The sequence below is a fragment of the Aedes albopictus genome, chromosome 2 (assembly GCF_035046485.1).
Source record: "Aedes albopictus strain Foshan chromosome 2, AalbF5, whole genome shotgun sequence".
Classification (NCBI taxonomy): domain Eukaryota; kingdom Metazoa; phylum Arthropoda; class Insecta; order Diptera; family Culicidae; genus Aedes; species Aedes albopictus.
The window spans coordinates 336,444,904-336,469,248 of NC_085137.1; the positions used below are offsets into that span (position 1 = coordinate 336,444,904).

The 24,345-nt window shown below is 38.6% G+C and overlaps 1 protein-coding gene across 4 annotated transcripts in view; it reads left to right on the plus strand.

The window, feature by feature from the left end:
* LOC109431649 (sodium- and chloride-dependent neutral and basic amino acid transporter B(0+)) overlaps positions 1 to 24,345 on the plus strand; it is a 436,299-nt gene that overhangs the window by 340,967 nt on the left and 70,987 nt on the right. The window contains exon 1 of one of the 4 annotated variants that reach the window (XM_062852592.1): positions 8,911 to 9,327. The exons of the other annotated variants lie outside the window; for them this stretch is intronic. The gene's annotated coding sequence lies outside the window, so the exon portion shown is untranslated. Of the gene's footprint in view, positions 1 to 8,910; positions 9,328 to 24,345 lie in introns of those variants that run through there. 4 annotated transcript variants of the gene reach the window in all.

Here is a 24,345-nt window from a genome sequence, read left to right on the forward strand (position 1 = left end):
AGAACATTGTTGCAACCAGAGGGCTATCTGTTGCTCCGAGTCCGGAATGGACTCACTCTTGCTGCTACATGCACTCAACTGCCGTGCGATAGTGTTCCTTTTCTCCAACGATTCCATCCTGATCACCTGCTGCCTCTTTTGGTACTCTTTCTCTTCTTGCAGCTTTCGCTGCCGCAACCGAGCTTCTTCTTCCAACAGCGCTTTTCTTTCTTCTAGACGGCGTTCTTCTTCCTCCATTTCTTTCCTTCTCATCGCTTCCTGGGCTTCCAGCTCCTGCTCCTTCAACACTTGCTCCTCCTCGACCAACTTCATTTGGGCTTCCAGACGGGCAGCTCGAGTACTCGAAGTCGTGCTATTTGCGCTCCGAGAGAACTTCGACGCTAAGGTGGTTACTTTATTGACTGGCTTCAGACCAGATTTGGCCGTTGACGACCGTAGTGACCTACCTTCCGATGGTGGTGGCTTCAGACTGCGAGATGTCGATGCGGTGGGGGCTGCAACCGTTAGTTCGCACTCCTTGCACAAATAACGGCGGTTCTTCACGGATTCGCTCACTCCCGCACATTCGAAGTGCTCCCAGAGCTTACAGCGGTCGCAAGCAACCCACTTCTCGTCGTCAGTATCTGGCCTCGTACAGGACTTACAGCTGTATCCGCCGGGCTTCCGATGTTCCTCCATTGTAACCCCCGTGTGATTTAAAATCCTTGAAGATTTTGTTGGTACGGGTTACGTCACTAATTCTGGACAGCAGACACACTTTGTGGTGGTGTAAGCTTCAAGCTAAAAATTCAGTTTTATTAATGCAAACTATACTAATTTACAAATATATGGCCAACTTACGATTTTAGTGAACGTACTATTGATTTATGAGGAATCGTATCGGTAGCGTTCGTGGGTATGTTTACTTGATTAGTATTGATTCGATGTAGGCTCGAATTCAAGATTTAGTAAACGGTTTTATAGTAATAGTAATAGGAAAATAAATTTTCAACTCTTAGAAATTCACGATATCTCGTAGGGAGCAAAACAGCGTTATGATGACTTGCAGACTAACATTCCCTAGTATTGGTCCTTTGACACTTTATCTAGCCTGCTGTCACGTTTGACGTGTTGGTCCAGTGCGGCCTGCTGAAAAGTGTCTGCTTCTTTGCAGGCGGCGTCGCTGCACCGAGGGGTGTTGTCGGCACAGGAAGTAAAGCGTGGGTCCCGAGATGAACTAGCCTAGGGCTAAAAATCTCGTTAATACAGATAAAAAAAGCAAAAAAAAAGCCGTGATTTGAGCTATCGCATGCATGGGTTTGGTGTCACTTCCGGCTCGGAACCGGTTGCGGAACACCACCGATAGCCTCTTAAATATTCTGAGCCTATTTGCTTGCTAAAGTTTATTAAGTTATCAAAAAAAAAAAACCATGGGTTTGGTTCAATTTTATATTTATCCGCTTTCGGAGGGAAACCCGGAACTAAGTTAGGCACTACTGACAGTCCATAATGTGGTCTTAGCCGACTTCCTCAATAACCGTTCATCGAGTTGTCGAAAAAAGCGTGATTTGATGTGCCGCCGCATGCAAAAGTTTTGTCAGCTTTTATATACGGCCACTTCCGGCGGAACATCCGGATCCGGTTCCGGAACACAGCCGGTTCAGATATGGTCTGAGACTGTTTTCTTGCTAACTGTTCATCAGATTATCAAAAATGCAGCAATTTGATGTGTCGCATGTATGTGTTTGTTACATTTTTATGTATGGCCCCTTTCAAGGGTACTCGTCCGGAACACGCAAATGGCCATAACTCCGGAACGGCTGGACCGATCCGAACCATTTTCAATTGGAAACAATGGGACCAGATTCCGCGTCGAATGAACCATCGGTCATTAAAATCGGTTGAGGTTTACTGCCAAAAAGTGATGTGAGTTTTTTTGTACACATACACGCACACATGCACACAAACAGACATCACCTCAACTCGTCGAGCTGAGTTGATTGGTATATGTGATTTGACCCTCCGGGCCTTCTATCAAAAAGTCGTTTTTGAAGTGGACATATAGCCTTTGCAGTACACTTAGTGTACGAGAAAGGCAAAACAATATGAATTTATAAAAAAAAATGTTCGTTCCATACTACTTACTCTTCATTCTCCGTGCATTTCGTAGTTGCTACTCCGTGAACGACTAGAGCCAGTGGAATTTCACAGAACCAATGAAAATAAGAGAGTTGGGAATAGCACGTCATCCTCAATGTTTGGTATGTGTTGTACAAGATTGTTTTTAAAACAAAACCGCTATAGATCGATAGAGGATTGCATCCAACTCACGTACTTCTCAGAGATTTCTACCGAATCAATGTGCTTGGTCACAGCCCACGTGCAACAAAGAGGCAATCCTAATTGTTGAACTATATCACTTACAAACTAGTATGGCTTTCTTCAGGCTTATACTATATAGGCGTGTCTTGATAATGCACCTAGAGAGAACTCATTCTCTCGCGTTGGAATATCATCTACGCCTGACGTTTCGTTACACTCATCCGATCCAGCGGACACTGATGGCACCTTTGCGTTGTTGTTGTCGAATATTGATGGAACGGTTTCAGAAGGAGAAATTCAGCACATGGTTTCTCGATGTTTAGGTGTCTATAAAACTGAATGTAGTTATGTGAGGAAACTCGTTCCGCGTTGGGCAGATAGTAGTAGCTTGGACTATGTATCTTTTAAAGTCGTTCTAGATAGTAAATGGAAGAATTTAGCCTTAACATCGTCTACGTGGCCCAGAAATATCAAATACCGTGAATTCGTTCGAAAAAATTGTACGTGGAAACCAGGAGATGAATAGATTTGTTGTAAAAGTTTTTATTTGTTTTCGTATAATTTGTATTTCGATAGTTATTTTGGTTAATCTTTAACGCTTAAGTTGTGTGTTATTTGATTCACTGGTAGGTACTATGAAAACTATGTCGTTGAAATTCGTAAGAATATTTGCCTATCCGTAATAAGTGAAATGTAACTAGTGCTGAATTTAGTAATATTAGTATAAGCATTATTATTCAATAAGACTGTAAAAGTCAGTTGAATTATCATTAAATAAATAAATAAATAAATACTAATTTTTTGATTAGTTATCTATTATAAAGCGATTTAAATTAATTAAATTTACTAAGGCTAACTTCCAAATTTTGGATTTTACTCAAATAGCTAAGCCATCGACTGCAACGGTAATCTAAAAACAACCGAAAGTCCCTCTTGCGCGTTCATGGGAGTTCGTGGTCACCAATGTAAAGAATTAATGTACCGAATGACTTTGAGATTATTTCCTCCTACGCCATAACTTTGAATTCTGACACGAAAACCATCTGAAACACCACGTTGTCAAATTAGGTTTTCGCTTTTTAAGCTTATAGCCAAAATCGGTTTAACCGGCTGCTTCAAACACCTAGCTACAAAATATGTACATACAACAGCAGCGAACTCAGAAGATATTTACTCAATTGTTCCGTCAAAATGCTTTGTGCTCAGCAAACACCTTGGCGTATGTGCACATGCCATACCTAATACTGTAGGTATAGTGAGCACCAGCAATGCATGTTTGGAGTTCCGTGCATTCTGAATGAAAGTTGTAGAAAACGAAAACCAAAACAAGCGGCTCTCCATTGCCGGAGGAGGTAGTGTGGATCATACCTATCGCTACCTACGTTAGGAAAAAAAATGCTTCTCCAGCTCCATGGGTATTGCAAACAAACCGAGATTGGATTGTGTGGCTCCTGAGAGAGGCAGCGTGCTTGAGACCACAGGCACGCGAGCGAGAGTATTTAAGAGTTGCGTGTGCGCCTTAAGGGAAGTGATGCCAATTCGATATAACTAAATTGTTTGTATTTTCAATCAAACTTTTCTAATTCACATTTTTTTTTCTTTTCATTTCAGGTATGCTACTGGTGTTACAGAAATTGCTCAATTGATAACGTTTTAAAATGCATGGACGAAGGTGTAAAGTAACAAGGTATTATAGAATGACATGTAAAGTTTAAATAGTAAATTTATATTTAATGTGAAAACAGAACAAATTTTAAGGCAGCGTTCTTTCACTCAGAATAAATGGCTCGCTGATTCTGCTTACGCTTGTAACATTACTCATTCTGTCTGGTCTCATACTGCAGCATGTCCACCACACTGCGTTCTTCGCCTCCCAAATCTGTCTACACTCCTTGTTAAACCAATCTTTCGTTCCTTCGACTCGATTCTACGTACATGACAGTGTTCATGACTGGGCTTTTTATATCTGAGGAGCCATAACCCCGGGTGCCCACATTTCAGTGGCCTCTCAAAATGTCATATCACTCCTGTGTTTTAAAAGAATTTCATCCTTATACGTATTGAGAGAATAAGAGAAGTTTTAAAAACATTTCCTATAAAAAAAGTTGAAATTTCATGCGGTTTTTCTGCCAAAACGTTTCTACAAATTTTGCAGAAAATTATATTAAAGATCATAAATTTCCGCTATAATAATTTCTATTAGAATGTCCACTAAAATGTAAAGATTTTCTATTGCTTCATGAAGTTTTGCCAGTATTTTTGTCGAAAATTCTTTTCGGAGATCACCAGAAAACTCCTCTAGAACTTTTTATGCTTAAATTCCTCCAGAAATTGCACAATGAGTTCCAATAAAATACCCTTTTGATCTTTTGCAAAAACTAATTGATCGATAGTGGTACATTTTTTTTCCTATTTTTTTCCGAGAATTTCTATTCTAAATACTATTGGAATTCCTTTAGGGACTCAGTCATTATGTCATTTTATTCCATTCCATTTCGTATTAGCCAAAATAAGAAGAGAAAGAGAGTCCTCGGGCCTCAACATTTGTAAATCCAGTCCAGGCTGCACTCTAGCAATATTCCAGACAAACTCTGAATAAACGAAAATTCTAGAAAAGTGGCTGGGAAGAATTTATGGCGACATAAAAAAGACATTAATTGCAGATAGAAATTCTATGCAGGATGAGGAATTTTCGAACGAATTCTTGGAGAAATCACCGAAGGAATTCAAGAAGGAAACCCGAAGAAGTTCCTGGAAGAATCCTGAAGAAATTCCATGACGAATTTTTGAAGGTATTTCAGGAGGAATCTCCGAGGGAATTCTAAGAGGAATCTTCAAAGGAATTTCAGGAGGAATCCACGAAGGAATATCAAGAGAAATCTCCGAAAGAATTTCAAGAGAAATCCCTGAAAAAAGTCCAGGAAGAATCCCCAAAGGAATTCCAAACTTTTTTGTTCAGAGGAATTCGAAAAATATCCATACAGGAGGAGTCCTCGAAGGAATTTCAGGAGGAATCTTCGAAGGAATTTCAAGAAATTTCAAGAGCAATCGCTGAGAGAATTTCAGGAGGAATTTTAAGATGAATCCCCAAAGTAAAATTCCGGATAATTCTCCAAAGAAGTTCCAAAAGGAATCCTCGAAGGATTCCCACGAAATAACTCTAGGTGGAATCCGCGCATGAATTCCAAGAGGAAATCGTGAAAGAAATCCAGCACGAATCCCAAAGGAATTCCAACAGTAATCCACAAATAAATTACAGCAGAAATCCCTTAAAGATAGAATTCCTTAAGGATTTCATGGAGGAATCAATTATAAATATCCAGAAGGAATCTCTGAAGGAGTTCCGGGAGAAATTTCTGAGGGAATTCTAGGAGGATTCACCGAAGGAATTTCAAGAGTAATCCCCGAAAGAGTTATAGGAGGCATCCTCAGAGGAATGTCAAGAGGAATCTCCGAAGTAATTCGAAGAGGAAACACCAAAAGAACTCCTAGACGAAACACTAAAGGAATTCCATGGAAAATCTCCAAATAAATTTCAGGAAGAATTCCCGTAGAAAAGGAATCCCCGACGGATTATAAGGAAGAATCCCCGACGGATTATAAGGAAGAATCCCCGAAGAAAGTCCAGGAGAAATCATCGAGTTAAGTTTAGGAGGAAATTCCAGGCGGAATCTCCGAAAAAAATCCAGGAGGAATCCCCGAGAGAACTCTAGGAGCAACAGGAATCCTCTAAAGAATTCAAGGAGGAATCTCCGAAGAAATTATAGGAGGAATCTTCAAAAGAATTCCAAAACGAATGAATATCTGAAGGAATTCCAGAAGGAAGTCCTGGAGGAATCCCCGATCCCTCCCCAGAAGGAAGTCTCTGCAGGAATCCTGGGGGAAACCCCTGAAAAAATTCTGTGAGGTATCTCCGAAGGATTTCCAAGCGGGATACTCGAAAGATTTTCAAAAGAAAACCCCGAAGGAATTCCAAGAGGAGTCCCCATAGGAAGTCCAGGAAAAATCTCTGAAGGAACTCTCGGAGGAACTTCCGAGGGAATTCCAAGAGGACTCCTGGAGGAATTCCTGAAGGAAATCCATTAAGAATCTCCGAAGGAATTCTAAGAGAAATCATCACAGAAATTTCAAGAGGAAACCCCGAAAGGATTTCAGGAGAAATCCACGACAGATTATCAGGACAAATCCCCGAAGAATTTCAGGTGGAATCCTCGATGGAACCCAACCCCAGGAAGAATTTTCGAAGGAATTCCAGTAGAAATTCCAGAAAGAATTCCATGAGGAATCCCCAAAAGCATTTCAGGAGGAATCCTCGAAAGATGTCTACGAGGAAACCCGAAAGAAAATCTAAGAAGAAACCCTAAAAGAATTCCAAGAGCAATCTCCGAAAAAAAGTCCAGGGGAAATTTCCGTAGAAATTCTAGGAGGAATTCCCGAAGGATTTCCAGGAAGAATTCTCGAAGGAAGTGTAGAGAAACGCCTAGAGGAAATCCAGAAGAAATCTTCTAACCAATTAAAGGTGGAATTCTTGTATGAATCTCCGAAGAATTTTTTGGCGGAATCCTCGAAAGATTTTCTGAGGAATCTCCCAAAGGAAATCTTTCAGGGTAGGGGGAAGGATTTGCAGGAGGTATCCCCGAAAGAATTCATGGAGGAACTCCAGAAAAAACTCTGAAGGAATTCTTATAGAAACTCCATGAGAGATCCCTCAAGAATACCCTTGAGGTATGTCTGCCCAGACAACCAGTAATCGTATAAGATGTTGCATAAGATGATGAAGTGGAGGTCATATGCGTGCATGCCTCCATTTAGGCGCATGTAAAATGTACGCATATCGCCTCCATTTTAACATCTTATGCAACATCTTATACGATTACTGGTTGACTGGGTGATTATAATCCTAAGGAAATTATTGAAGGAGCACCCACCAGATTTTCTCAAGGAACTCCTGCAGGAATTCCTTCATGAGCTTCTCTGATGTAACTCCTGGAGGCATCCATGAGTTCTCCAGGAAAAAAAATCTGATAGAACCCCAGGAGCGATCCCTGGAAGTTATGGCCATATAGGTGTTTCGGACCGGTACTCCTGGAAGTGGCCAGACATGAAATTGCAACAAACCCATACATGCTGTACATCAAACTGCGGCATTTTCGATAATTTGATGAATGGTAAGCAAGAAAATAGTCTCAGACCATATCTGAACCGGTAGTGTTCCGGAACCGGTTCCGGGTGTCCCGCCGGATGTGGCCAAATATAATAGTAAACCAAATTAACCCATGCATGCGACGCATCAAAGCGCGAATTTCTTGATAATCTGATAAAAGATTAGCAAGAAAATAGTCTCAGACCATATCTGAACCGGTAGCGTTCCGGAAACGGTTCTGAATGTCCCGCCGGATGTGGCCAAATATAATAGTGAGCCAAACTTATGCATGCGGCACATCAAAGCGCGACTTTTCTGATAACCTGATGAAAGATTAGCAAGAAAAGAGTCTCAGACTATATCTGAACCAGTAGTGTTCCGGAACTGGTTTCGGATGTCCCGCCGGATGTGGCCAAACATAAAAGTGAACCAAACCCATGCATGCGACACATCAAAGGACGGCTTTTTTGATAACCTAATGAATGGTTTTCAAGAAAATAGTTTCAGACCATATCTGAACCGGTAGCGTTCCGGAACCGGTTCCAGATGTCCCGCAGGATGTGGCCAAACATAATAGTGAGCCAAACTTATGCATGCGACATATCAAAGCGCGGCTTTTTTGATAACCTGGTGAAAGATTAGCAAGAAAATAGTCTCAGACTATATCTGAACCAGTAGTGTTCCGGAACCGGTTTCGGATGTCCCACCGGATGTGGATAAAAGTGAACCAAACCCATGCATGCGACACATCAAAGGACGGCTTTTTTGATAACCTAATGAATGGTTTTCAAGAAAATAGTTTCAGACCATATCTGAACCGGTAGCGTTCCGGAACCGGTTCCAGATGTCCCGCAGGATGTGGCCAAGTATAATGGTGAATCGAACCCATGCATGCGACACATAAATTCACGGTTTTTCAAATAACCTAATGACCGGTTATCTAGGAAGTAGGCTAAGACCACATTAGGGACTGCCGGTAGTGCCGGAGCCTGCTTCGGCTGTCCCTTTGAAAGAGGCGAAATATGAAATTGAACCAAAGCCATGCATTGAACCAAAGCACGTAGACTTTTCAGATAAATTGAATCACGTCAGGAATTACATTACTAGTGTAATCAACGTGATGACTCTCCTCACACTATTAGTCAAGTTTTGCGGAAAAGATATATTACACATATAGTTATTCAATTATCCAACTTTAATACAGTACTGAATCACCTTCATCATCAGTCAATTACCAAATTACTCGGAAATCTGGTAGCTCTGCTCAACCAACAAGCTCGCTCACCAACCTACAGTCCAGCTGACAGGGGAATAAGCTGCTGAGCAACTACCTACCGACCAGTACCGGGTGGTGCGGCCGGCGGCGCTTAATCTCTTTGAAATGCAACCTCCAACCGGTCTTCGGTGCGCTGAGCGCAGCATTTTTTCTTCGTCGCGCTGCGTCGCTTCAGTCTTGAGTTGAAACTTGCGGCATTTGGAAGTGTGGTCCGTGAGCGCGCGCGGATTTTTTCGGTAGATCGCAGTTTTTTTTACGTCGTTCGCGATCGCGCTATTTACATGGTCCAATGCGGCGACGGTGCTGTGCGGGTTTGTTTTGATCGGTGGACTTCGGTTTTCGGCCCTAATTGGCAAAACTGACTGCAGACAGCAAGTTGTCCACGCAAGATGGATTGAGCTCAATACAGAGGCTTCGGAGATTGAGCAACCTTCTTTCCAGCTCAGTGACTTCCACTGGTCGAAGTTTTCCTATAGTGACCGTTGATAATGTAGCGAAAAAAGAGAAAATTTTCTGGGGATATCGCTGGGGTGGACTAGGCGATGGAAGGACTGCCGGAAAGGTCAACCGATCGAGTGTGGCGAGCCTGCCGAACAACTTTGAAAAAGTGAGATTCGTTCAAGGAAATGTGCACGTCGGCTGGTCTGGTCTGGGGTGCTGAAGCGAGAATGTTTCATGGTTTTATGAACCGGAAAATCATGAAGAATGCAGTCAGTGGCGGATGTTGAGTGATTTCAAATTGGTGTGTCAGCGCAGTGGACGTCAAATGCCGAAACTGGCAAAAAAGTGTAATAATGAGTGATGTTTGATTTTTTTTTGTTTGCTCAAGCATAATGCAGTGGATTTGGTTATTTGCAGTTTCGCAATTATTTATTTATTTGCTGCCGGGTAAACATAACTAAGAGGAAGCAAACGTACATAAACGAGAAGGTGAATGGTGAAGAATGAACTGAAAAACAATAGGAAAATAGAATAATGTTAATTAGGCAAAAAAAAACTGCGCTGTGTGTTGTTCTGCATGACTGTTTGCAGTAAGAACATGAATGGGAAAATAATAAAATAATTTGTAATTCTGCAATGGAGCGTCTTTACAGCAAAAAAAAGTGTAATGTTTATTCAAAGAAGGTACTTGGCATAAAGGGGAGATCCCTGTACCCCAGTGTTCAACAAGATGTTCTCTATTTTATTGTCGAAGTTAGCTAGATTTATATAGATTCTGGAGAAAAGTTGTATCTTGTATACTTGAATACATAAAATGTTGCAGGATTATAAAATGGTCTAGTTGAAATATTTCGAAACGGTTTCTAGACCTTGAATATTAAGTCTTGTGCACAGCTGTTCTAGAGGTAAATAACCTAACGTGAGTTGAGTTGGAATCCATGCATTAGCGTGGAGATTAATGTACATATTAACGTTGCACGTCATGTGTCTGAATCAGTACAGAAAAAATGAATGTCTGTACAGTGTACATTGAGTTTCTTTCCACAGAACATCGGAATGTTGGTTGTATTTTCATATTCCAAAACTTTCAGAATATTCTATAGGGGATATTTTTTCCACCCATTTTGTATGGAGAGTAGATGGACACTGAATGGCGTGTCATGCATTTTAAATCAGGCCCATATTAAAGAAGCGATAAACGCATGGGTATTCAGAAAAACCATGATGAGGGTAACGGGTACGATTCCCGGTCGAACAGGATATATTCGTAATAAAAATATTCTTCGTTTCCTTGAGCATAGAATATATCGACGAAAGGAAAATGGTTGATTGAAAATGGAAAAAAAATATGATCGCTATTTTTTTCTCTTTTCACAGTGATATTTAAACTCATACTCAAAAACCCAGATTATCCACCAATTTGATTTATCGCTTTGACATTTATTTTGTTCACTTTTATAATTCCGCTATTTGATGTGCAGCTTGCATGGGTTTTGTTAAATTTAACGTTTGACCACTTCCGGCGGGACACCTGGAACCGATTCTGGTTGTCTCAAATATGGTCTGAGATTATGTTTTTGTCAACTGTCCCAAGCAACACACTTGGACATAAATAAGTTCCTGTAATTTGTATGCAACTATGTTTGAAAGTTATGCCATTTGAACCAATCGTTTTATTAACGACTAAATTGAAACCAAAAAAGCGCAAGAGGTGGAGCCAATATAAAACATTCATTCATGATATGAACGGTTTTAATACGCAATCGATTTATAACCGAGATACAACTTATAGTCTGCTTAAAAATGGTGGCCGATTAGACAACTAGTCAGCTAGTCACCACATTCGTCACTGCCAGTAATAGGGTAATTCGTTAATTGTTGAACACTACCCAAATGTTGAACAGTTTCTGAATATTTTATTAAAAGTCTTATTTAAGTAAATTTTGCTCAACGTAAACGTATGATGTAGATGCATATACAAGTGTGTCACGATATTGATTTAATTAAGTTACAAAATTATTCATATTTTACGTCAAAAATATTGATTGAAAATTTTGCACCGCTGATGACACGAAAACTACACAATTCTAAAAATTAATTTTAAGAAATTGCTGTTGCGAAATAAGATTTGCGAGCAAATCGACCACAAATATCAAAGGCACACCATAGTTACAAAAACTGGAAGGAAGTCCGTAACAGTTTAACATGGTTTAAAGTCACTCTTTCATTGTTATTTAATTTGACAAAAATATTTTTCTTATCGCACTATCAGTATGCATCCATGATCCAATTGTTGAACACTGGCATAACCTACGATGTTAGCATGACTGCCAGGTTTTTTTTTTAATTTACCTAACCGTGCATTTCATGGGGTTTCAAGAGCATTTCAGGGATGTTCCAGGGGTATTCCAGCGGATTTCAGAGAGGTTCCTGAAGTTTTCAATGGGTTTCAAGGGCGTTCCAGAGGTGTTCAAGAGGGATTCAGAGTGGTAAGGGATTCCCAGGAGTATTTCAAGGCATTCTAGGAGGCTCAGAAGCATCCCACGGGTTTTCAAAGGATTTCAGGGTCGTTTCATGAATGTTCTTGGGGGTTGAGTGAGTCCCATAGGTTTCCAGAAGTGTTTCAGATGCTTTTATAGGCGTATTTTTCTTCTGTCGTTTTCGCTTCTAATCAAATATTTTCAGCCATTTTTGCAGCTAGTCATGTTTAAAACGATTTCAGTCCACTAGAGCTCTCTTCAAATCAGCGATTCCTTGTCATTTGAATGAACTCTCACTGTCACTAACTCGGACAAGCTGGGCACATAACACGAAAAACCCAGAAAAAATCCGCCAGTGTGAAAAAAAAATATCGGATGTCGGGTCAATGTCGTGTCAAATTTTATCACATGTTGGACCACTGTTGGACCCACATCGAATAACTGTTGGATTTATGTTGGGTTTGATGCCCAAAATAAAAACAGATGAATAATAGGTTTATGTCGGGTTATACGTCATCAATTACGAACAAATCTTCAACCGTTCAACAATTAGCGAGAACCGTCCAACATTAGGATGAGCTAACTTAAGGAAGCGTTCAACATTTGGGTTACAGACTTCCCACACAAATATTATATTTTCTCTTAGAAAATGGAATTTAAGGGAATACAAATTCAATGGGCAGTATAAAGGATAAGTATATCTAGACGTTCACTGGATATTTTTCAACTAAAGTGGATTTTTGCATGGAAAAACAAATGAAAACAAAAATGCCAGTACTAACCGTTCAACAATTGGCGAATTACCCTAATGCATCAACAGTTTCGTTCATCTGATTAATAAACTGTAAATATACCGCAAATAAGGCTAACGAGAACGTCAATTTGTGTGCCGTTCCAGATTTATCGGTAAGTTACGCATTTTAGCTCCGTATTCTCAACGCGCCTCAGTCTACCTATCATTTTGCGAGTGAAAATTTAGGCATTTGTGGTAAAAATTAACTCGCCATATTGCTTTGACGGAGTGCATTGCAGTAGCTTATTTAATGCACCCGTAAAATGCTGAATATTAATTTTAGAATTTATAAAGATACTATTTGCTAAATCATGTCTATGGGAATCCGTATTGACAAAGTACAACAATGCTGCACGCGGTAAACGGAACCACCAAACTACCCAAAATTGGATGCTTATGACGCAATCCCATAGTTCGGCCCAATAAGTCAACATTTGAGTGAATCGATTAAACTCACGCAAGGTGAATTGCCTTTACCTCCAGCTAAAAATATACTCAAGAGTAGGTAAATTCAACCCAAGACCCCCTTCATTCAACCAAAATTTAGGTAAATCTACATTTATCCAAAATTGGCTTATTGGCCTAAAGGACTCCCGTTGGATAGACGCATCCCTGTTTATTTACGACAACATCTGTGGGGGAGAGAAGAAAAACAACCTAAACCTGGGAAACTAATCAATTTCATATACTCATTTTAGGGTAAAATCGACCCAAAATAAGGTAGTTTGAATTTGCCGTGCAGGACATAAACAACCAAAAGAGCAGACAGTTGGACGTGTACTTCTCATTTACGTCGACTAGAGGCTGTCCATTTATTACGTAACGAAAATTTCACGTTTTTTTGGAAAAAATGTAAACCCATTGTCAAATTTTTCGTTGAAAACTCCCAATATTTTTGTACGTTACGTAAGATTTCTTAAAACCCCATATATTCAAATATTATACTTCCAATCAGATTTTTTTCTATTTTACCACTTAAATTTTATAAAATTTGGAATATGTCGATAAATTTATGAAGAAAAGGTTACATTTTATTTGTACATGATTTCATTATTTTTAAAACATTTTGGTTTTTTAAAGTGCATTTTATATTTTTCATAGTCACAAAAAACATTTTGCCGCACATTTCGGAACTTCTACCTCTCCTGCCAAAATTGTTCGTTATGTTCTAAATAAGTTCCAGGTGCAACATGTTTATAACAATCAGAATCAATGTTTTGGTTGATTTGGTTTGTAAACGGTTGTAACTAAGATTCGTTAAAACAATAAGATTATACTTCAGTTACAAATTGGTTTCGCAAGTTTCGACTAATGATGACGTTTGTTTTCATTTTGCTAGTTGTTATAAAACTGTTGCACCTAAGTTTAGCATTAACAACAGGATTTTAATAGGTTTTAATTTTGTTTATTTCATGAAAACTCAGTTGCAACATGTTTGCAACGACGATCATTCCCATTTTAGTTGCAGGTGCTACTTGGGATCAAGTATTGTTCCCGCGAGAATTTCTGGAGAACTTCCTACGTCCAGAAATTCTCCCGGGATTCCTTTAGATAGTTCTCGTTTCTTTCAGGCACTATTACAGGATTTTGTAAAGGATTTCTGCAGGACTTTTCTGGAAATTGAATTAGGAATTTCGCCTGAGGTTCTTTGATGGATTCCTTCTGGAATTCCTTCATTTATCAGAGATGTGTTTTGGGCTTACTTAAGGAAGTTTCCCGGGTTTTATGTTGGACTTTCTCTCAAGATTCAATTAGTGATTCTCGGGGATTCCTTTAAAGATTTATCCTGCGGATTACCCCGACTTTCCATCATTGATTTTCCCATGGATTATTTTAGGACTTCCTCCTGAGAATTCTTTCGACCTTCTTTCTAGTATTCCTTCCGAGAATAAGTTGAAAAGTTCACCTGGACATTTTCAGGGACACCTCAAAATACTTCTTCAGTTTCCTTAATTGATTTCACATATGATTTCTTAAACTCTCCTAAGATGTTAGTATTTTCGCACCACGATGGCGTAGTGCACGTTCAGCGTGCCTGTTTGGTTCTCATTGACAACAACATGCTACTAGGGTTAATGATTTCTTTCGGGATTGCGTTACAAATTCCTCCAGATTTAATGATGTTTTGAAATTTATCCTGGTTTTCTCCCTAGAGATTCCTGCAGGGGTTTCTTCATTCATTTCTTCCACGATTATTTTATGAATCTTTCCTGGATTCATTCATTGATCCTTCTCAGGGATTCCTCCAGGACTCTTCTTTCAAAGATTCCTCCTTGATTTTTTTTTCTGGAATCTGTTAGCAATTGTTTCCAGGATCCCTTCATTGATTCCTCCCTGGAGTTCTTTAGGGATTGCCCCTGGGTTTCCTACAAGAATTCCTTTTAGGATTTCTTCGGAAAATGTTCTCAGAATTCCTAATTGATTTTCCCAGGTTTCTTTTGAAGACTCCTCCCGAGATTCAATTAGGGATCTTTAAAGAATTCCTTAATTTATTCCTTCACTGTTTTCTCTTGGGATTCTTTCTGACATTTTTCAGGTATTCCTCCAAATATTCATTATAAGATTTCTTTAGAGAAGAAGTTTTCTTCATTAACTCCCTGAAATTTGTTACAGTTTTCCTTAGGGCTCTTTCAGGGAATACTACCGATATTATTTCAGGAAATTCTTCTGAAATGTTTTCAATGATTTCCCCAGGAATCGTTTTTGCATGCCATCATGAATTCAGGTATCTTTTTTTAGGTTTCTCCCGGAATTCCTTCCGAGATTTTGTAGGGATTTCTCCAGGAATTCCTTCCGAGAACCCTCCGGAATTTCTCCCGCTTTTCTTTTGAGCAATTCTCCGAGTTCCTGCGGGGATTATTCCCGCGGGTGAAGATTCTCCCATACGAAAAGTTTTTTTTTACCAACCGGGATACGGACCCAGTCACTCTCAGTTTGGTCTTACTGAATAAATAATATTGAATTGGAGCGCAGGAAAATAATCGGGTATGCGCTCCCTTAGTGGAGGTAGTCGCTATTTGGCACTATTTCGACCAAATGCTCTCAAATGACATTTTTAATAGATGCATTATACTGAACTAAAGACATTAATTCGGCTTAGTGTTCGAACTAATACAAAAAACTAATCTACTAATCGCTGGTTTCATATTTTTTCAGGCAAATTTAAGTGAAAACTACCGTTCAACGTCTTCATACCAGTGTTGGTAAAATCACACTCAAAGCTCACTCATGAACCGCTCCTGCGTGAGTAAACTCGCGCGCGATTCTGAATCATTTTCTCACGCGTGAGATTTTCATGCAAAATCTCGCTCTCACGAGTCAAGCGCCGATATCTCGTTCGCTTGTAAAACGAATCCAAATCAATTTGAACGACATCCAATGTTGTTGTACGATAGGTTTTCTTTTGTTCTATCATACAATCCTAAAAACTTCGATGTAAATAATAAGAACACCAAGAAATAACGCAATGAGTGAAATCGCGAGTCAACTCATGCATGATTTTTTTCGGCAGTGAGTTTGACGAGTCAAGAATCGCGCGTGAAACAACTCAAGCATGAGATTTGAGAATTTGAGTTTTTACCAACACTGCTTCATACTATTTATTATATGGTATTATCAATTTTATTCAATTATTTTACTACATGCAGTTAAAAATTGCACCACTATTGGTACGTTTACCCTATACACAATAATTGGAACACAGAAAGACGGCTCTCACTCTGCAATTGATACATTGAAATTTCTCAAATTTTCCCTGGGAACATCTTGAGATGTATTTGTTTTCCATGCCAAAATTTATGTGAATAGATGCAGTACTTTTTGTTGTAGCAATAAAATAGTTATGGATAGGCATACATCGCATTTGAAAAATACGGTGGATATTCACAAATACTCACTGATAGATTTTAAACCAGCTGATCGTAGTAGATGAAATTTTGCTAGAAAGTGCCTGTTTGTGTACAGTGCAAAAATATTTTTGTGATATCACATCATTTTCGCTGCACATCAGTCACGTTATCGGAAAGTGTTGAATGTCAAGGAATTGGGGAATTAAATTAAAAGCTATCCCCACAAGATTTTTTCTATAGATTTTTGAGAGAATCCTTGAGGACGTTCACCAGGAAATTAATAAAGAATTCCGAGAAGTAGAACTTTAGTTTTCCCTAGGAATACGTCTACAATTTCTCAAGAAATTCATCCAGGTTTTTCTTTAGATGTTCCTCCACCTATTCATTCATAAAATTCAATTCCTTTCGAAATTTCTTTACAGATTGAAAAGGAATTCCTCTAGCGATTCCTTTCATCAAAAATTAGTTAAGTTATTTCCTCAAGAGATTCTTGCAGAAAGTTCTCCAGAGGTTCCGTCGAGTATTCATCCCGAAAGTTCTCTATCGATTTTATCAGAAATTCTTTTTTTTGCAGGAATCTAAAGGAATCCCGAAAAATATTTTTGAAAAAAACACAGGAGAAGTTAAAAAAAAAACCCTTCAGTAATCAAACAAAATTTCTACGAAACATTTGCTGCCATTCATGAGGAAATTTCTAGAATTGAAATTTTGTTGAATCCTCAGAAGGAACCAATGGAGGAATTAAAAAAACCTTTTAAGATTTCCTTTTTATTTCTGTAGCAATCCTTAGAGATATCCTCAACAAAACCCTGGAGGAATATCTGAAAGAATTTCAGGGAAATTCCTGAAAACATTCTAGGTGGATTTGCTGAATAAATTCATAGAGGAATTTTTAGAAACACTCCTTGAGGAACTCTTGGTGGAATTCCTAGAAGAGTTTAATCTTGAATGTTTTAAAATTCATGTAGGATAGTTCGAAAGAATGTCTGTAGAAACACTTGAATTCATAGAAAAATTCCATGAAAATTTAATAAAGGGATTTCTGTGTAGGTAAAAATTTCTTAAAGTTTCCTTGTAACCCGGGTAGAGCTTAATGGCAAAAGAATGGCAAATTTTACCATTAAAACAGAATGTTTGAATGGCAAAATGTGTTATTTGTTTGTTTGAAACAAGAGTTAAAATAACAAAAATAATAACAAAATTTTGGTAGCAGAAAAACTTAAAAATAACTTATTTTGCCATTGTAATAACAAAGTAATGGTAAAGCATGCGGATTAAATTGAAGAACAAAATAAGTTATTATTGAGATATTGATAACAAAATAAGACCCAAATTAACTGTTATCGGTGAATAACAAAATATGACATTCTTGAGTTATTAATAACAGAATAAGCACAAATTTAGCTGTTTATATGGCGATCAAAATAATGGTAGGTTTAGTTGTTCATATTCAATTTTAAAATAATGGTAGATTCAGTTATTATTTCAAAGTAGCAGAAGAAAGGTAAAATGAGCAATTTCTTTTTTTTTCTTCAATAAAATTTAAGTTCATCAATCAATGTAAAAATAGTTTTATTTTGTGTATACTCTTTAATTCCATCCATTGCGAATCAAACACACAGCTGAGAATCCGGATTTGTTTACTTTTGCGAGATACGTCGAATTGAAAAGTTATGCTTGAAATATACAATATAGTAGTCAATGGTATATTAAGAGTACAATATGTTATGGTGCCTAATGTTTATAAATAATTTCTCACAATATCAAAATAATGGCAAATTTAGCTAGGAATGTAAATTATGTTATTGTTTTGATATTTTATACAATTCATTATAAAAGGTGCTAAATTGCAAGTTTTACCATGATAATAATTTTTGTTATTGATGTGTTATTTGGCATTATTCATGAATAACAAGATTTTGACAAGATTTGCTATGATTGTATATTTTGCTATTGATTTGCCATTTTAAGTTTTTCATAATAACAGAAGAATGGCAAAACGAGATATGATGGCAAAACCAGTTATTATTTTGTCCTTTGTTTGCCATTGGCCTCTACCCGGGAAGAGACCCTGGAGGAATTTCCGATGAATTACACGGAGGAATACTCAGAGAAGCTCCTGAAAGAATCTCTATATTTTTTTTTACAAAAATTCCCAAAGGAATGTCAACTGGAATCACAAAAAAACTATTGAAGGAACCGATGGAGGACTTCCTAGAAGAATCTTTGGATTACATTGTCCAAAGAATTCTTGGAGTTATCAATGAAGAGGGAACTTCCATAAATTACTTCATGTTTTTGTGGAGCTAAGTTATCAAGATTCTGAGCTACGAGATTTCTTAGATTTGCATGTTCACTAGCGCCTCCTAGTGGCAGAATTGCGAAACAAGTGTTCAGTTTTATGTAAGTCAACGTCATACTGATCAACTTTACCGAAGACACCAACTTTCTAAGTTATCGGGATTCTGAGATATAAGATTTTGAAAATTTACATGCTCACTAGCGCCGCCCAATGGAGGAATTGCCGAAGAAAGTATTGCGCTATCTCTCAACATACCCGAGATAATACGCCACACCCCCAAAAAGCCGAAATCCCATAAGCTCTTAGTCTCCTATTAAGCGGATTCCTATTGCGCCCCCCAACCAGTGATCTTATAGGAGTCTCGACTGTACAATATTTCAAAAACTTATCACCTTCCAGAATGTGTAGAGGTCCATAGAAGAATATAAAATGATTTTTTTGAGACTTTTCATAAAAATTGCCATTTTTCAAAAATTGCCCTGGCGGAACCTCTAAATGATTTTTTAGAAAATCGAAATGTTCTACAAAAATGCTTCAAATATGCATATCTTTCAAAGAGTTGAGCACCTTGACTTTTCGAACATCGATTTTTTTTGGGACAGTCTAATATCCATCTGTCCATATGTACGATGATTTGATTGAAAAATCATTAATTGACCACACGGATTGGTATACCGAAGTCTTTGCACTTATCCTTTCAGGAAGCGTGCCATCAAGCAATCGAAACTGCATCGCGCTTGGGCTGTATACGACGAGCGAGGTTTTTTGGTAGTGTTGTACTGTTTACAACAGCGCGCCTCCTGGAGGGTCAAGTCATCTCAAACTTGGCAATTTTGTATGAAAATCGGCGTTTGTTCGATCAATTATGCACCATAGTGTATATCAGGCATTATTGCCCAAGAGTCAACCACATTCATGTCGTTCCAGCTTAAAATGCTCACAATATTAAGCGTCTCCCCAATCACGAGAAGCCAAAGTTTTACGGGACTCGGATATCGGATGCTCGATACCGGACCGGGTTTGATAAGAGCGAACATCCGCAACCAGTGCTCCGTGGTTGTGCCGCCGACTGATATGGTAATGAGAGCAGTGAGTGTACAGTACGAAGTGGGTTTCAATGGTTGCCGCTAATCAACCATTCCCCGTTTTGCGCTGGCCGGGGTGGTGGTGTAAACAATTGCGTCACAGTTTGGATATATGCAAATCGGGACTAACAGGCCTAATCTCACCGGAACGTGAGAAAAGCGTCGATAGTGGATTATGCGATAATGGCTAATTAGAGGCCGTATTTATAAGAAGTCATAATTATCGCCATCATAATGTGGAGTATGCACTTTCTTGAATAATGAGAAATAGTGTACATAAATATACGGTTTAATTAGCGCCTATCCGAGAAACAAAACGGTTGATCCAGAGCAAGCTGGAAGATTTGTTCATTGGCTAATTGGTAATCTTTCATGTTGCTTTATAGCAAACAGTTAATAGATTTATTGATGCATGTTGCTTTGATTCTTGTAATAAGCGCATTGCATGGCGAATTCATTATATCTCTCAGATAAAAACAATAAGCTGGCTCAAATTTAACTTCCTCGGTGTTTTTTTTTTTGCCTTCAAAGCTTCAATCCTTAATTTTAGATGCATGGTTTCTTTAAGAAAGTTTGCCAAATGCTCTTTAAAGTTGTAGAGGAACATACTTGAAGTAACTTTGTCGAAGAAATCGTAATTCTATCTCGTAAGGTTCCTAAACGGCTTCAAGATATAAGAGTTTAAGATGCAAGTGTTATAGAAAATTAAATATTATCTATATGTTCCAATTTCTTTATCATCAAACCTTACGGATTTGATGTGAGTCATCAACTCTTTACCTCCCTCAACACATTAAATTAATCGGGTTTCCATTTTGTTCATTTCGCTTAGCGCTGGCTTCTGTCTGCTACTGCTGCTATTACTGATAAATGCAGCTTGAATGCAAAATAATTATTGGTAAAGCTACACCGTTTTTTGTCTCTCTTCGCAAATTTCCACTTATTCATAGTAACAAAATAAAAGTTGGCATCTTTGATAGTGGGATTATAGTTCTGATATTGTTTATAGCAGCCAAAATTTTATCTTATTATACCTCTACACGTCACAATGACGCACGTTTTATCTCCTTTCAATTTACCTTCGTTGTTACATACGCGTATAGCTTTTCTTCGCTTTTCTTTGAAAATAAAAGAACGTTTAAGTTCATCGTTTCATCGTCGACATTATTTAAAATTTACCTTTCGACACCAAATTCATGTTGAGTTATTTACCACTCGCTACCGTATTCTAAGGCAGTATGGTTACCGCAGAAATTTGTCCAGTTGCGTGGTTGAAAACAGCAGTGCTAACATTTATTGCTGTTGTTAACTGTAAGCTGCATTGACCTACTCGAACAAAAACATTTTTCGAAAATTTGTGTCATAGCTGACCTATCTCAACGCTATTATTCAATCTATTTCGCATTTGGTTTCAGTTCGATGACTCTTGAGGCTCTTTAAATTTCTCCAATGCAATCAACACATTAACTAACTCATTTGAATGTTGACCTTTAATATCCTCCAAAGCATCGTTACTGATAATAATTTTAAAGTGATCATCATCTCATCAATGCACTCTCACTTTCGTACACTTCAATCATTGTCCGATCACAGTCCCCGAAGACATGCAGCGACGACGGGTCTGTGAACGTATTTGGTCCGATTTTTTCTGTTCCTACAGTTCCTCGAACAATAATGATGAGAATTTCGTTGGCCGAGTATCTGCGTTGCTCAGCGTCCCGGTGCGTGCGAAACAACCGTTCCGAATCAATTGCCAGATCAGGCGTGAAACCCCATTTTCAAGGCCAAAAATCGTTGGCGGTTCAACACCTCCTCACTGACTGCCATGGCGGCGGTGGTGGTGGATCAAGTCAGCAACTGAACGCCTCTCTTGACCAACAACAGCATTTCCTATTTCACATCCAGACGACCGTGTCATCGTACCCAAGACGAAACTGACTGCAAGCAACCCACAATAATGCGCTGTGTCGAATTTTACGATTGCCTTCCGAAGGCGGTAAATCATAGGCTTGGCGACGGTGCGGCAGATATGCCTGCCTATGCCTAGCCTAAGGTCGTTTGTCCGTGGTGTAAAATGACCACAAGAAACGGTATCTCCTCCTATGGCGAGGACGTGGGAAGCGATCATCACTATTTTCCAAAGGTATTTAATACAATTTTCCACGCATGGGTCGGCAGTAGGTCGGCTCCATGGGTATCTAAGAAATTTTATTCTTCAATCACTTAACCTAATTTTACAGCTCTATTGTCCACTAGGACACTGCTTGAGCGATTCCGATTGGAAGCTGTACATAGACTTTGTACAGCGCCTAAATGTATTCTATTCTAATTGTACTACATCGAACTGGTTGCCGTTGCGCTGCTTTCACTTTCTACCCTATCATGGTAGAATGATGAGCACGAGGGTGTTGATGTGTGGCTGTTGTTTGCTCCTGTTTCCAGTCCGATTGGGGGTCGATTATGGGTTGCCGTTCGCCGATGTCCAAGTATCCGGGTTCATTTGAGCCATAGGCTCAGAATAGAGTCAGTGTCAGCTGCTCTCAGGGGAAAAGAGCAACTGACAAAAGTGCCGGGGCTGGGATCGAACCCATGACCATCTGCTTTTGAAGCAAACGTGTAACCACTACGCCACGGGCCCTGGTTTATCTAAGAAATTATCCGAAGAATTTCAAATCACGATATTTAGGTTACCATGATCAGGTTTCAGGTATCAGGTATCAGTTTGTCGGCTCCAAAGGCACGACTCCATTTGGGAAATTTGTGCCATCGCCATGAACACGAGCCTATTCACGAGGTTACCATGAACTCTTGAGGATGCGAACGACTTTTTTGCACACGTTTGCTTATATATTTTAAATCCGTGAGCCGATTTCCAATATAAGGACATTTTTATAAAAAGGATTGGATTTGTATTGTACACCTCATATGTTGGACTAGAATGTTCGAATATAAGTGACTCGGAATTACATTGTATTATAACATATTGCTTGAACATAAATGGGCTTTGTACTTTAAGGACGGTTTCAAACATTTCCAGGTGAATTCCTCTAGGGATTCCTTTGAAAATTCCACTGGGTATTTCTTTGGGCATCCCTCCAGTGGGAATTTCATCGGTCATTTTTAGGTATTCTCAGGGAAACCCTTCAGGGATCTCTCCAGAGATTCTTTCCAGGTAGTGCTTTCTCCAATTTCTTTACTAGCTCCTCTAGAAATTCCTTTGGAAATTCAAGGTTTTCTTTAGGGATGTTTAGAAGATTCATTCAGGAATTCCTCCAAGAAGTATAAGAATTCCTTCGGGATTCTTCCCTCAGGAATTGCTCCATGAATTCTTTTGGGTATTCCAAAGGGTCTATGGAAGTATTCCTGAAAAAAAAAAAACAGTTTCATTTCAAACCAATCCTGAGATGCCTACTGCGATTCCTTAATGGATTCGTTTTCAGACATTCTTTCAGGGATTCCCCCAGGGGTTATTTCGAAATATTCTTCAGGGGTGCTTTCGAAATTTATTTTATGGATTATTTTAAGCATTTCATAATACATTCCTTCGGATAACTTTGCATGGATTGCTACTGATTTTTTGCCTGGAATAAGCCTTTTGCATTTACTGTCTTACGTTTCGGTATGTATTTCACCTTTTACAAGGAATAAGAGGCTGTGATTTGTTGTTGTTATGAATGTGAGTCTTGTCGAATAAGACTCACATTCATAACAACAAAACAAAAAACACACACACCGAAACCTAGGGCGATGGATACGAATTGCGTTTTAGCTGAAATAAGTATCTTTACATAATCTTAATATGTAGGCGTTTCCATAAGCTCCAAAATACTTCCACAGATTACTGCCCGTGAAGTTTCTCCAGGTATTTATCCAGGTAGTCCTTAACAAATTCCTCCTCGCATTCCATGAAAATTTCGTCTGCGATTTCTTCAGATTTTTCTCTGGAAATTCATTCAAAAGTACTTCCTTAGATTTCTACAGGAATTCTACTTGAGATTTCTTCCAAAATTCTTTTAGGGAGCCTTTCAGAAATTTCTACAAGAATCTCTTCTGAAATTCCATCAGGCATTTCGTTGGAAGTTATTATCTTCAGAAACTGCTTCAGAATTTAGAAATTTCGCAAGGATTTTTAAAGTTCTTCCATAAGATTTTTAGAAATGCCACTTCAAATTTCGTTGAAAATCCTACAGGAATTTATTTGGAATTTCTTCTGAAACATGTCTGGAAAAGTTACAATAAATAAACTGATTTCAAGGGGTCGTTAACAGATACTGAACCGTATCTCTAGAAATTGAGATATAACAAAAAAAAATTCGACAAATATTCTCATAATGACATTTTCTAAAATTTTGCTAAATAAGGACATAAGTACGTTATTTTTACTTATAAAAACAAAATTAAATTTCTGTCTCACTTCTAGGTGGATAACTACATTAGTGATACTTCCAAAAGAATGGATCTTCCAAGCAGCACACTTGTCACAGGAGAGTCAGGGCAGCACAGCTTTTTTTTGCGCAGAACTCACAGTGACTTACCGTCAAGGCACCATTCACCGTGGATCTAAGAGGATTCGGGGCAAATAAGGGCTGTCATTTGACACCAGTCTCATAAACATTGTTGGTGCCGCTTTTAATTGCCTTCATTATAGGTTAAAATTAAAGCAATATCCACAGAAG